The sequence below is a fragment of the Corvus cornix genome, chromosome 4, assembly GCF_000738735.6.
Source record: "Corvus cornix cornix isolate S_Up_H32 chromosome 4, ASM73873v5, whole genome shotgun sequence".
Classification (NCBI taxonomy): domain Eukaryota; kingdom Metazoa; phylum Chordata; class Aves; order Passeriformes; family Corvidae; genus Corvus; species Corvus cornix.
Genome location: NC_046334.1, coordinates 41775296 through 41787946, shown reverse-complemented (window position 1 = coordinate 41787946; position 12651 = coordinate 41775296). Strand labels below are relative to the sequence as shown.

Here is a 12651-nt window from a genome sequence, read left to right as displayed (position 1 = left end):
AATTCCAGGATGATAAAAAAATACCTTGGAAACTGAGTCATTCAGTCTAGTCAAACACAAGAATGGCCAACATGAGAGAATGTTTTGGGTTTTTTTGACAACAGCTATGCACAGATACAGAGATTTGAGATGGTCTCCTGGTGCAACTCCATCTAGTTTCTGTGTATTCTGTGAATTTCTTAAATAAGGAAAAGTACTCAGTGGTTCAGGAGCAAAATGCATTTTGTGTCTAAATGGTCTACTACTTACCTACAATATCATATTGTTCTTTCATTTACAGAGTGTTCTAGTGTTGGTTGACAGAGTTGATTTACTTCTGTTATGGCTTCATGACAAATTATGGTTTTATGAAGTGTTATTCATAATATTTCCTTTCTTTGGTATTGTTATGAAGGGTGCAGTTATCCAGCAAAAAACGTTTCTGTGGAGAATAATTAAGAGCTTTTTCAATGGAAATTCTGTCAGAGACACTCTGTGGTCTCTGTTCATCCAAATGCTTGCAGGTTCTACTAGTAAACAAAAAATATAAAGTGAATATTTTTACTTTTTAACTGTAACTTGCCTTCATTTCTACAACCTTTAGTAATTTTTTTTTATTCTGGAGAATGTTGACTAAAACCGTACATGCAGTTATCCATTATTTATGTGAGAAAGACTGAAACCATTTCCCAACAAGCAGCCAGAGCCCCCACACATAAGTATACTTGACATCTGGTAAGTAATCTCTAGTTTTCTAGTTACATGTCTTCTTCTTAGATGGTAGGTACTGATTCTTCAATGTGCTATAAGAATTTGCTCACAGATGGAGGATTTCTCATTTGCTTGGTGCAGTAATCATAACCAAAGAGAATAAACATAATTTTATGGTAGCAAAACTCTTTGCCTTCATTATTCCTCTAGTTTTAAGTTTTCACTCAAAACCAGACAAATGCAGAAATGTGTGTCTGTATGGCATTGTGTTTAATTTGATTCATATGCAAAGGCTAATAAGGCTAATAAAAAAATTAGTGTAACAGGTACTGATCAATGTAGAATCCCCGCTGGAACCATGTAGAAATAAAGTCTGAATAAATAAATGGATATTTTGTAAGTTAATAAATCTGACTTTGTCAGAACAAGGATGAAAATGTCTTTTGATGTCACTGGATCCCAGATGCTTTAATTTCATGACTTTGTTGATTTGCTTTGTTCTCCTAGCATTAGCATGCCCAGAGGTATATCAGCTCGTCTTTGTACACAGAAATCTGCTTGGGAGCAGCATTTCTGTTGGAAGTAATTAAGTGCTATTGTGTATATAGCTACCTGGTGCAGTAATACGAACAGCAGTAATAGCCTGATTTCCAGTATTCCTCAACATGCTACCTGCCTTTTGATAACTATCAGTATCTTTTCTTGCTCAGTGCTGGTCTGGAAACTGTCATTGCTAACCAGCAGTTTCTGCAACTGAAAATATTTTGGAGACTGAAAGCTTGAAGCAAAATTGAAGCAGTCAAAACCACAACCATGCGTAAATAACACACACGTGCTAAACAACAGTTTTTTGTTGTGGGTTAGTCATGAGCCAGAGTTGCTGTGGAACACAGCTGTAACTGCTTCTTACTGAAGGGTAGGACTGCTCTGTTGGGCTTGCTGGGCCTTCAGTGTCACTTTTGCAGAAGTAACACAAGGTAAGATGCAGTTTCAAATTGGCACCAAAAAGGGAGTCTGTGAGAAATGCTGTGTGTGCAGGAAAAGGATTCTTGGGATAGATGGAGCAATTTTCCTTATTTAAGGTGGTCATTAAGCTCCGAGATTTACAGACAAAACCTGTAATCTGTAAAGTTTAATAGTTTCAAAGTGTACTTGTTGTAGAACTGTCCAAGTTTTAATAGTTTGTAGAGGTCTAAACAGCTAGATCCTTCTGGATCAACAAGCCAGTTTCTGAACAATTAAATGTGTTGCTCTTGTGCGTAATTGGCTTCCCATGCGTCTCATTATTTTCCTTGTAGACTCTTCTTCTGCCTAAGGGGGACCTAGGTTAATCTGTCAACTCCAGTTAGTTTTGAAATTCCTGGGGCCATTTGCAGAGGAATTTCCCCTTCAGAGGGTCCCCGTTTCCCAGCTAAATTATTAGACTTACCACACCCTTTGTCAACAATTCTTTACTAATAAGACGACTGATAGCAAAGTTAAGAGGGATTTTGCAGTCACTGGTGAAGCCAGAGTTCTAAAGAGCGTGTATGTGTTCATTCGTGTATGTATTTAAAAAATTTGTATAAACTTTAACAAAGAACATAGAAATACACCCTTGGCATTTCTCATGCAGAGGCTAGTACACATTCTTTATAAAAATTGATTAAATAATTTCCTTCTTTATCTTTGATGTTCATAAGTAAACAAACAGTGGTCCTGTAAAAAGCCTTCACTTGTTTGTGAATCACCAACATTTTAGTAGAAATTCTCTTGGTCATGAAGGTAACTTAGCTGAAAATAGCTTAACAATATTATCCCAAAGTGTTTTGCTTAAACATAGTTTCTTATTCTAATTTTATACTACTATGTAACTGTGTTTCATGAGACATAGAAACTGGTTGTGTCTTTATCTGAAGATATAAAACTGTCCTGAATAAGGGGATGGGTGATCAGAGCAATGACTTGCATCAGATCCTACGAACCTTGCTCATGTAGTGTAGTAAGAGAAGCTGCTTTTGCAAGTACCGAAAGCCCGCATGCTTGGCTTAGAACCTGCTGGCAGTTTGTTCTGCTTTCTCTAGTATTTTATAAACCTGCTGTAATTTTGGTGTTGTATTGCAGTCATGTTTTTTTCAGCAAGCTTTCTCTTAAATCATGAATGACTGCTCATGTTAACAGCAAAGCTTGCTTTGCTTGCTCTCTGTTCAAGGAAACGTAGATTGTATGTGGTTGTATTACAATGATTTTTTCAATTGACATAGGAGTTAACATTACATTTCCCTAATGTGGACTCATCAGGGGATTTTTATGTCTCTCCATATTGAGCTTTAGCAACATGGTACTGTTCCTCTGTATAGCAATTATATTGCCTGTCCGAAAGCTTGACATACAAGCAGCCTAGCTGACAGAAATAAGCTGGAACTATTAAAATAACCATAAATGAGGCTGACAATGGGAGCTGTCTGCCATTGTCCCAAAAGATTTTTTGAACTGGAAGTAATCAGTTGAGTTCTAAAGCAACGCCATCACGGATCTTCTAATTGCGAAAATTCCCCCTCACCAACCCCCCAACTTCCTGGAAGGAAGTTCACAATTCTTGTGGACCTTAGGAGAGTCATTGCCCGTAGCCCAGGCTACCTAGTACCAAATCATAATTTCTGGGCATAATATTTTATGTAGACAATTTTAGGAATATATGTAAGAACTGTTTTTCTTTTATAAATGGTCTGAACACTGTGTTTTCCATTCATTTGACTTGATTTTGTAGAAATGTGCAGAAAGTAAAGTGGCAGGAACTAGAAATTAAAATGTTACTGCATATAATTATATACAATTCTCTTTTTGCCCCATTTTTTATTCTACTTTACCCATTTAAATGCTATGTGAAAAATCTATTTTCTCAATGTTTTAAAATATAGTCTGTCTTTGGTGTAGAGCTTTAACTATCCACATCTTTGCTTCTAGGTCTTTTTACTATCTCTAGATGCTTATTTAAGGGCTAGCTCCTCTTAACTGTTGAACATTCTGTATTTCTTCAAATCGACCAGGTCTATCTGCCTGGTTTATAAGCTGTATAGAACACAATTATACAGTTGAATAACACAATTCAAATTACTGCTGTATGTTCATAGCAAAGAAGTGATGCATAAATTTTTCTGTGTTTTAAGTTTTATGTCAAGGTTTGGATTTGACCATATGCTGAGGCTCTTTGGATGCCAAGTTTTTGTCCCCAGAAAATATTTTAAAAGGACTGTATTGATAACTTGTTTGGAAAAGTGAGACAGGATTCACTGGACACTGATAGCATCTGATTGTTTCACTGACTGCTCTTGCTGTTCCATTAGTGTCATAGAAATTCTTTGATTTCAAATACAGTAATTTTTTAATGAAATCTGGAGGGTTTGAGAGCTTGTACTAATATCACATTTACTTAAGAGACTGCTACAAAACTGGATTTGGCTATATATTTCGCTACATCTAGTCAGTTCAAATTCAGCTAGTGAAGTTGAATTTGAGGTATAAACCATCATTTTATTATGACTGAGGTTTTTTCTTTATTCCATTCGGGTTTGTTTTAGTTAAAATTTTAAATATGCTCTGCTGGTGATAGTTCTGTTTAAGGGTGGGTTCTGCCTTCCAGTGATATTCTTCCCTTCCCACCTCCCAGAATTTGCAATATCTGGTCCCTGGAAAGAGAGAAAGCAGTGGTGGACTTGGTATGTTTAAGGTCTTGCTACTGCTGTAGTACCATCAACTTGCTGATACTGATAGTGATTTTATTTGAAACTTCCCAGGCCTTGATTTGTTAGAAAATGAGAAATTTGTCCTTGGAACAGCAACAGGAGTTGCTTTCCATTTCACTTTTCTAGCTAAGCATGATTTCTCAGCTGGTAGTACACAAGACACAAGTTGAAATGTGTATAATACTATGTCAAAGAGCTCTAAACAAAATTTAATTACATTTTCTGGAATCTGCCTTTATAGATTCTGACAAAAGACTTGTGGTTCCAATATGATACTTTCAGCTTCTTTTAAGTATTTTTTTTGTAGCTTTTCCTGAGAGAAATTTTTCTGTGCATTCTCTGAAGCTGAAATTGTGAAGTTTAAGATTTTTTATTGCCTTTCTTATAAAGAAGAATTTATTTCTGATAAAGAAGTATTATATGCATATAAAGTGAATTAAAACCACTGTGTAGTAACTTACTGAATATTTAAAGAAATAAATGTGTAAAATATGTAAAATATATGTGATAAGCTGTAACTATTAGAAGGAACATTTATATTGATTATGTATGTTAGATGATACTATCTTGGGGTGCATGTGAAAATCTTATGTTTGTTGGTTGGTTGTTTTTTGGTTGTTTTTTCCCCCTAGCATTAAAATGCAGTTAACCAGGATGCTTGTAAAGGTAAAGCACCAAATTATTTAAAAATAAATCAGAATGTGTTAATTTGCATGTCAGCTTAGGCAAAACAGAAGAATTTCTGAGTGGTTGAAAAGAAAAAAATAAACTACTTAAAACTAGACTGGATCACTAGTTTTGCACATTCATATTCCTCAGACTTGTTTGCAGACAAGTCACCCAAATTCTTTGAGGTATGGAAAACACCGTATTGATGGTTTGTTGCCAGGTTACAGTCTTTCTATCTTTGCCTAATTAATACTTCTGGGGAAGAGGAGAGTGAAAAGCAGTGAACATCTCTTGTTCATGTGTAATTCAAAGGCAAGCAATAGTTGCTAAAACTTTCTGCTCTCCTTCAGGGCTGCAAGCAAGGATTATTTATATTCTGAAACTGTACTGTTTAGTCTGTGTGAATCTTCAGATGCAAGATGTCTGATACAAGTAGCTTGCATTGTCAGTGATAAGCTTTAAATTGCTATGGAGCTGAAGAGCAAATCATATTTCTCTGGGTGGCTTTTGCACTTTGTTCCATAGAGGCGTAATCACATAATGCTTCCTGGTGAAAGTGCACATGCGATAAAAATAAGGAACTTTTCCAGCTCAGCTTATTTGTCAAAAGTAATACTTCTTTAAAAAGAAGAGATTGTATATACTTTTCAAAAGTTCACACTGCATGCCACAGGTCTTTAGTATTTCAGGAGTTAGAGTGCAGTGCCTCTCTTGGCATTCTGCCGTGTTTATAGAGTGGATGAGCTGACATTTCACTTTTGCAAGAGGAATCTCATTCTGTTCTTTCTTTAGAAAGAATTGCTTCATGGAGTTACCAGGGTGGAGATTTTGGTCTTTTCAGCTGATGTTTTTAGTACTGATACTGACTAGTTTGTTGTCTCTGTGGCAGGACATACGTAAAATTTTCAGTGCTTAAGGATAGTTGGTCTGTGTAAAATTAAAGTGATATTGTGCTGTCTTTGTTTTGGTTTTACTAAGTGATTATTTATGACACTTGAGTGATCAAATACTATTAAATTCTATTGACATTAGCATTGGATGTTATTAGAAGCATGGAAGGCTTAAGGTTTAGTTGTCCCTTACACACTGGTGCTTAGTAGAGGCCTGAGTTACGGTAGCACAGCAGCCTCAGGGAAAGAGTAATTTTTTTCTTCAGAGTTCAATAGGTTACATGTTTCAAAACCTTCAAATTGTAAAACTCTTTATGGTATGTAGGGTTGTGACTGCTGCTTCAAGGCATTTCCCAATGTCAGATTATAGTGGTTGCCAGAAGTTCCAGAAGTTATCAGAAGGAAGTTAACTTAACAGAAACACAGATAGAGGGTTTTTTTTTTTTAAATTACTGTAAAAGTGGAAAGAATCTGAGCTATGACACTGGCCACAATTAGTAATAAAATCACAATTTTTACTGCGTATTACAGATGGGTGTAGTACTTGTAAATAATGCACTCTAGTCTGCTATAGTCTGTTTCATCTTGTGTGGTCGGATACCATAACTATTAATAAATGCACTCTTTTTTTCAAGTCACCTTCCTTCTTAGCATTTCTGACAGGGATCATAAAGTGGAGGAAAAAAAACAAGTAAAGAATTCCCATGTGTAACACATAGGAGCACACGGGGTTGCACTTGCCAACTGTCCTGATTTGACTGTGCCTCTAGAAGTTACTCAAGGGGAAAAGGAGGACAAAAGAGTATGGATGTGTTGCTCTTCAAGGCATCTGGGGTCTGCTGAGAAGCAGACAAGCACTTCATCTTTTCCTGTGCCAGATGCTCTTTCCTGGTTTCTTGTGGGTGCAGGTTTTTGAAGGGTGGGGGGCTGGGTTTTTTTGGTTTTTAATCTTGTCTTCTCTGCTATAGCCTCTGTATTTATATAGCTCAGGAAAATGCTTATCATGTCATGGTAAGTAATAATGTAAGAAAAAAATCTAGGAAAAATAGAGCATATAAGAAGAGTTGAATAGGAAGTAATTAGTGTTCATTTGTGTTTGATCTGGATAGGCTGAAGAACTGGACTGTCATTAACAAAGTATTGGTTAGAATAGATGCTATTTTAAATAAAATGAGCTGGCCAAAAAATCAAAAGTTAAGCGGAAAATACCAGCTTTATAAAATATCTCTGTTTTCCTGGCCTCTTCTGGCCATGCAATTGTGAAGAGTTTAGTAACAAGCTGAAAACTGTCTGTTTTGAATTGTATAACATTAGAAATCAACGTATGATGGTATTCTATTAAATAAGACTTAGGGAGGTAACCAAACCGCTAATAAGTGAGGCTGATGTGACTCTTTTTTTTATTTAACAACAACTTAAGCAAAGTTTCACAAAATGTTAAGCAGAAATTTTCCCAGAAAAACTGGCCAGTAAACTTGTGGGAGGTGGGGTCCTTTGGACCCTTGTTCGTATAATAACTTCTGGAAAATATGTTGCCTATCTTGAGGTAGCAGAGATTCACATAGTAAACTGCAGTATGTGCTGAGCAATTTTATCTCTAATTCAAGAGTGTGCAGGCCTTAGTGATAGTTTACCCTGCAGTGACTTACTGTTTGTTTAGAATTCAGGAGAGTTTCAGTCTGGATTGGTGTGCTGAAAGTCTAGTGCCATTGAGGGACAGCATGTCTCCATGTTTACAACATGCTTAATCCAGTGCCTTTTAAAACTTTGATTTGAAATGGTTGTTTGTTGAAGGTCACATTTGATCAAAACTTTTGTTCATGCAATTTGTAAAATATTGCTTTCCCTGTGGCCCCTTGAATGGCTTTTAAAGCAGCTGAAGAAGCTTTTTGATTTTCCCAACTTATTAGAAATTAGATTAATTGAGTTTGTAATCAGATTTCAAGCATCATGTTCCAGGCCAGGGATTTCTCTTAGTTTGTTTCAAATGTCGTTCCCGGGGCAAGTTCTGCTAAACTGCATTTTCATGCTTTGCTGAGAAATGATCGCAGGTTTTGATTTCCATTACAGAATCATTAATATTGTTAATTAGAGTTCTTATGGATAAGCACACTTAAGGAGGATCATCCCTGGGAATTGGGAGTATTATAGTTTGAGCGTTTGTTAATTAGATAGAATTGGCATATGTAAGAGTGTCAGGTTTGAGGTGTATTTTTTGCGTATTTTTGTTTTAAGAGTGGCTTTGGTTATAGTGATTTGTGTTGTGGGATTGAAATTGGAGGAAGAGTTGGTTCTTGTTGAGAGTGGGGTTAATGTTTCAACTTTTTCCTCAGTTGCTATATTCATAAACCATCCTGTTCCTCCACATTAAATTCTGTCCAAATTCTGTTCTACAGTAGTCACTTAGGACTTTTGCCTTCCTTTAATGAAATTGATAGAAAAGTCCTATTGTATCAAGTGGGAACAATATCTAGTCTAAAATTTCAGACTTATGAATATTGTAAAATCAGTTCTGATGTCCTCTTGCAGATGACTGAGAAACATTTCTTTAGAGCTCTTTTGTGCTCCCCTCTGGTGGTTAGTGACTGAATCTGAATTTCTTTTTATCCTGATCACCTGAAAGGCTGCAAGATTGCACAGCCAGTCAAGTGAAAAATGATTTTGAAATCCTCACTTCACCGTATGTTTTGAATAATAATGTTTGTAAGTTTTTGGGATTACCATACATGCTAAAGATTCTTTAGTAGATTTCTCCACTTGTCTTGCTACATAAAAAGCAAATGGTTCATGAAAGTCAAAATTAGCCAACTGCCTTAGCATAGAGGATGGATGGGAAATCTGCTGATTTAAGATTTTCTGTGAATGGGAGAAGAATTAGAGCAGAGATGGAGCTTTTACAGCATTGAAGGTACAATAGAGGCACTTAAAATGTATTCCTTAAATGTGCCTTGCACCACTTGAAGAAAAAGAAAAAATTCTTCCTAGGAGCCAAAACATGCTGTTGAAACTGATATGATCAGCATCCTATTGATGCTTAATGGATCTAGATGTTTGCAAGATTAAAACAAATTAACTCTTATTAGATTTTTTTATTATTTCTGTTTGATATAGGAGTTCTGATCAGTTTTCTCTCTGTTGTCTTGAGAACCACTGGAATTATGAGCCAGTGAATTTATGAACTCCAGAAGTGCTGAGCGCTGGCTTTCAGGCATCATACAATCTTATGCTGCCCTAACATGTAAAATAGGCTACTGTAGTCGACATTTGCAAAAGCAGAAAATTGACACACAGACCAACGGTACTTTAAGGACTGGTTCTAGACCTGTGATTTGGTAGGAGAATGATTGTTATCTCTGTAAAAAAAAAAAAAGTAATCAGTTAAATTCTTTGAGCTTGTGTTCCTTAGAAGGTGTATAGCAGGCTACCTAAGTTTTCATGCATTTTTATTCATTATTGTTGCATAGAAATTAAAAACAAAGCTACTAGTGTTCTCATAGGCAAAATCAGGAAAGATTTAGTGTTAAACTGGCAGAAGCAGGAGCAATTTCAACTAGAGTAATGACAACAGGATGGTGTTTTGTAATTACTGATGTAAGATCAGGCTATTGAAGGGGCAGAGAAAAAACTGAAGTAGTTCATATAGTTATGTGCGTTTAGTTTTGTATTCTGTGACATAAATGCTGATGTAGAATCAGAAAACATTCAAGTTTTGATAGTCAGAGCCTGGTCCCCTCCCCCCTTCCCCAACACGTGCTAGATTAGTATATCTGTTCCATTTTATTGCTGGGCTGAAACATCAGGAAGAAAGCTGAGTCACATTAATAGACCAGTCATCCCTTCCCTTTCTGTTGCCTGCAGCTTTGAGCGATGAGGAGAGCTAGGTGTGGTGGCCTCTCCTTCATATGTGAAGGCTGAAGGGAAATTTTTGTTCCTTGTCTTCCTGTTTCCTTTTGCATAGCTTTAACGATGGAGGAATGTTATTTCAAGTCTTCATTTTTTATATTGTTAAAGTAATCCACTTACCTGTGATGCCTGTCTCTAGTAATCATGGAATTGTAGAATAGTTTGAGCTGGAAACAACCTTAAAGATCGTCTAGTTCCAGCTTTGTGCCCATGGGCAGAGACACCTTTCAGTAGATCAGGTTGTTTAAAGACCTATCCAAGCTGGCCTTGAACACTTCCAGGGGTAGGGCATCCACAAATACAGGTTTCCCAACTTGCATACTCATACCTGTCTATTGCATCTATTTTAAACTGTCTTTTGTGCCTTTAAAAAAGCCCAAAATCATTCAGGAAATAATAACCTGTTCATTAGTGTTGAACAGGTAGACAGTTTTGCATAGCTGACTGATCACAAAATTGTTTTCCTGAATGCTTTCTATTTCAGATTGGAATTATAAAAGCCACATAAAGAAAAAATGTTCACCCTAAAATTCAGGATCAGTTGGGTGAGAAACATGAGAAAAATGGACAAATAGAGATTTTGCATTACTTTGACTAATGCATGGTTAGAGTGTGAGTGGCCCTGTAGAAAATCAGAGACAATCTGAAAGCCAGAGCTATCCTATTGGGGAATCTGTTACATGATGCATCCAGTGGTCAGATCATCAGATTCTAAACCTTTTATTGAACACTCTACAAAGTCTGTGTAAAATATACAGAAGTAATATTATATATGCAGATCTAATTTGAAATTAAAAATTAACCAAAAGACAAAGTTGCCCATGTGCGCTGTATCATACTCCAAGTCTTTCCACATACTTCTTCTTGAGATGCTGTTTTTTGGGTGTGGTACTTCTTTCCTCTTCATCCCTTGTGACAGATGTGACTTAAGGGAATGGGCATTTGAGAACTGATACACTACAAAAGTAAAATAAGTTCAGTCATCTTTTTACTTGAGGGCTTTGATAACTAGTGAGGTAGAATTTCTAAATGTTAGGTGAGCAGATTGCAGGAAGTGAGCTTCATTTCCAACAACAGTCTATTTTTATCTTTCTTTAAAATCAGTCAAGGCTCTGTTAAAATTAATCTGCCACTTCTGATGCAGCTACTGTTTAGAAAGTGGGAGTTGTAAAATAGAAACAGTTGCACTTTTCAGCACTAATCACAAGCAATAAAGCAGCATTGCTGGAACCCTTGCTAAAAGGGAATTAACACGATCCAGTCATCTCTTTGGTAGGACATGAAGAGTTTACAGAACTTTCCAAGGCATACATAGAGTCTACCCAGAATTAAGTGCTTATATGCTACATCCAGTGTTTAGATTTAGAAGTGAGGCCACAGTGAGTAACAAATTTGTTTACTCTCAAGCAAGTCTCCTGGCCGAAGTAGAGTCATGCAAAAAGTGTGCCATGAGTTACAAAGCAGAATCCGAGTAACTGAGTGCTCAAGGCTGTGTTCGTTTTTAAGAGCAAATTTGTGCAGAAACTACTCAGGTAACCAGTGAACAAATCCAATGACTACTGGATAGTATTACTTTTTTTGTTTTAATGGTAAAACTGTCATCAAACAAAATATAAATTCTGAGGCAGAGGAACTGGAAATGTGAAATTAACAATGTATTAATTAACACCTGAACTAAGTTGTTGATGATGTTGTTATGCAAAAAAAAAAAAAAAAAAAAGGGAAATTATAAAGCCAGTAGTTTACTTTCAGGAAAACTTTGCAGACTGCATGTATATTTTGAAATTGCAGCGCCCCTCCTTTTTATCCCAGTTCTGCAGCCTTTGACGCTATATTAAACCAATTTCCACACTGACATCTGGTGGTAGTTCTGAAATGCCATGTTGGTTGAAATGCTATATATGGGAATTTGCAGGTCTAAGCATCAGTTTCAATCCCCTCCAGCCCTTCTGAAGTGATCTTATTGACATCTTAAAATGTTAAACTGTCGTGGTCAGACCTTTACGCAGCTTCTCACAAGGCAAAGAAAGTAATGAATAAATAAGTAATTCCTTAATATTTTGCTCAGTCAGTATAATGTATTAAAAAAACATGTCTGTATTGAAAGGACACAATACTTGGAGTTAATTTGTTTCCTGAAGAATTCCTGTGAAAGTAGTGGCATATTTATTTATTCACTGATGGTGTGTATATGTATGTATATACACATACATATATCTCTGTGCAGTAAATGAGCTCAGAAGGAGTGCCACATCATGCATAGTCACATTATGTAGCTTTATCCAGAGTTCAAAACTGGCTGTCATGGTGATAGTTTGACTCATCTTGGCTCCGATCCTGATTAAGCCTGGTGTGTTGAGTGTATAACAAATAGTAAGATCCGTGACAAAGCCCTTCAAAATTTCCACTGAAATGGCTCTAAGGGCTTGTGCTGTCCCTCATCCTGACATGTAACAGGTTGATTTTAAGTTCTATTCAGAAAATCTCTCACATCAGGCACCCTGTAGGAGTGACTGGATCAGGAAGAGGAAAGGGGTGAGCTTTTATTGTGCCATGGCTCCATGAATCTATTTAATATTCATCCCCCATGTTATGGTTTACACCATACCACATACCCTTTTAACACATGCATAATATGGCTGTACCTGTAGAGTAAGCTGCTTATAAAAATAAAATTGTATTTCTTCTTGCTGGGTAAATTCTTTAATCAGTTCTGGCTTAGACAATCTCCTGTATGCATAGCAGACAGCTTTTTATTAAGTTTGTGAATTGTG

General features: G+C 36.4%; 1 protein-coding gene across 7 annotated transcripts in view; it reads left to right on the top strand.

Moving 5' to 3' along the window:
- The window catches only part of FAT1 (FAT atypical cadherin 1), a 107271-nt gene that overhangs the window by 24042 nt on the left and 70578 nt on the right, over positions 1 to 12651 (top strand). The gene's annotated exons all lie outside the window — the stretch shown is intronic.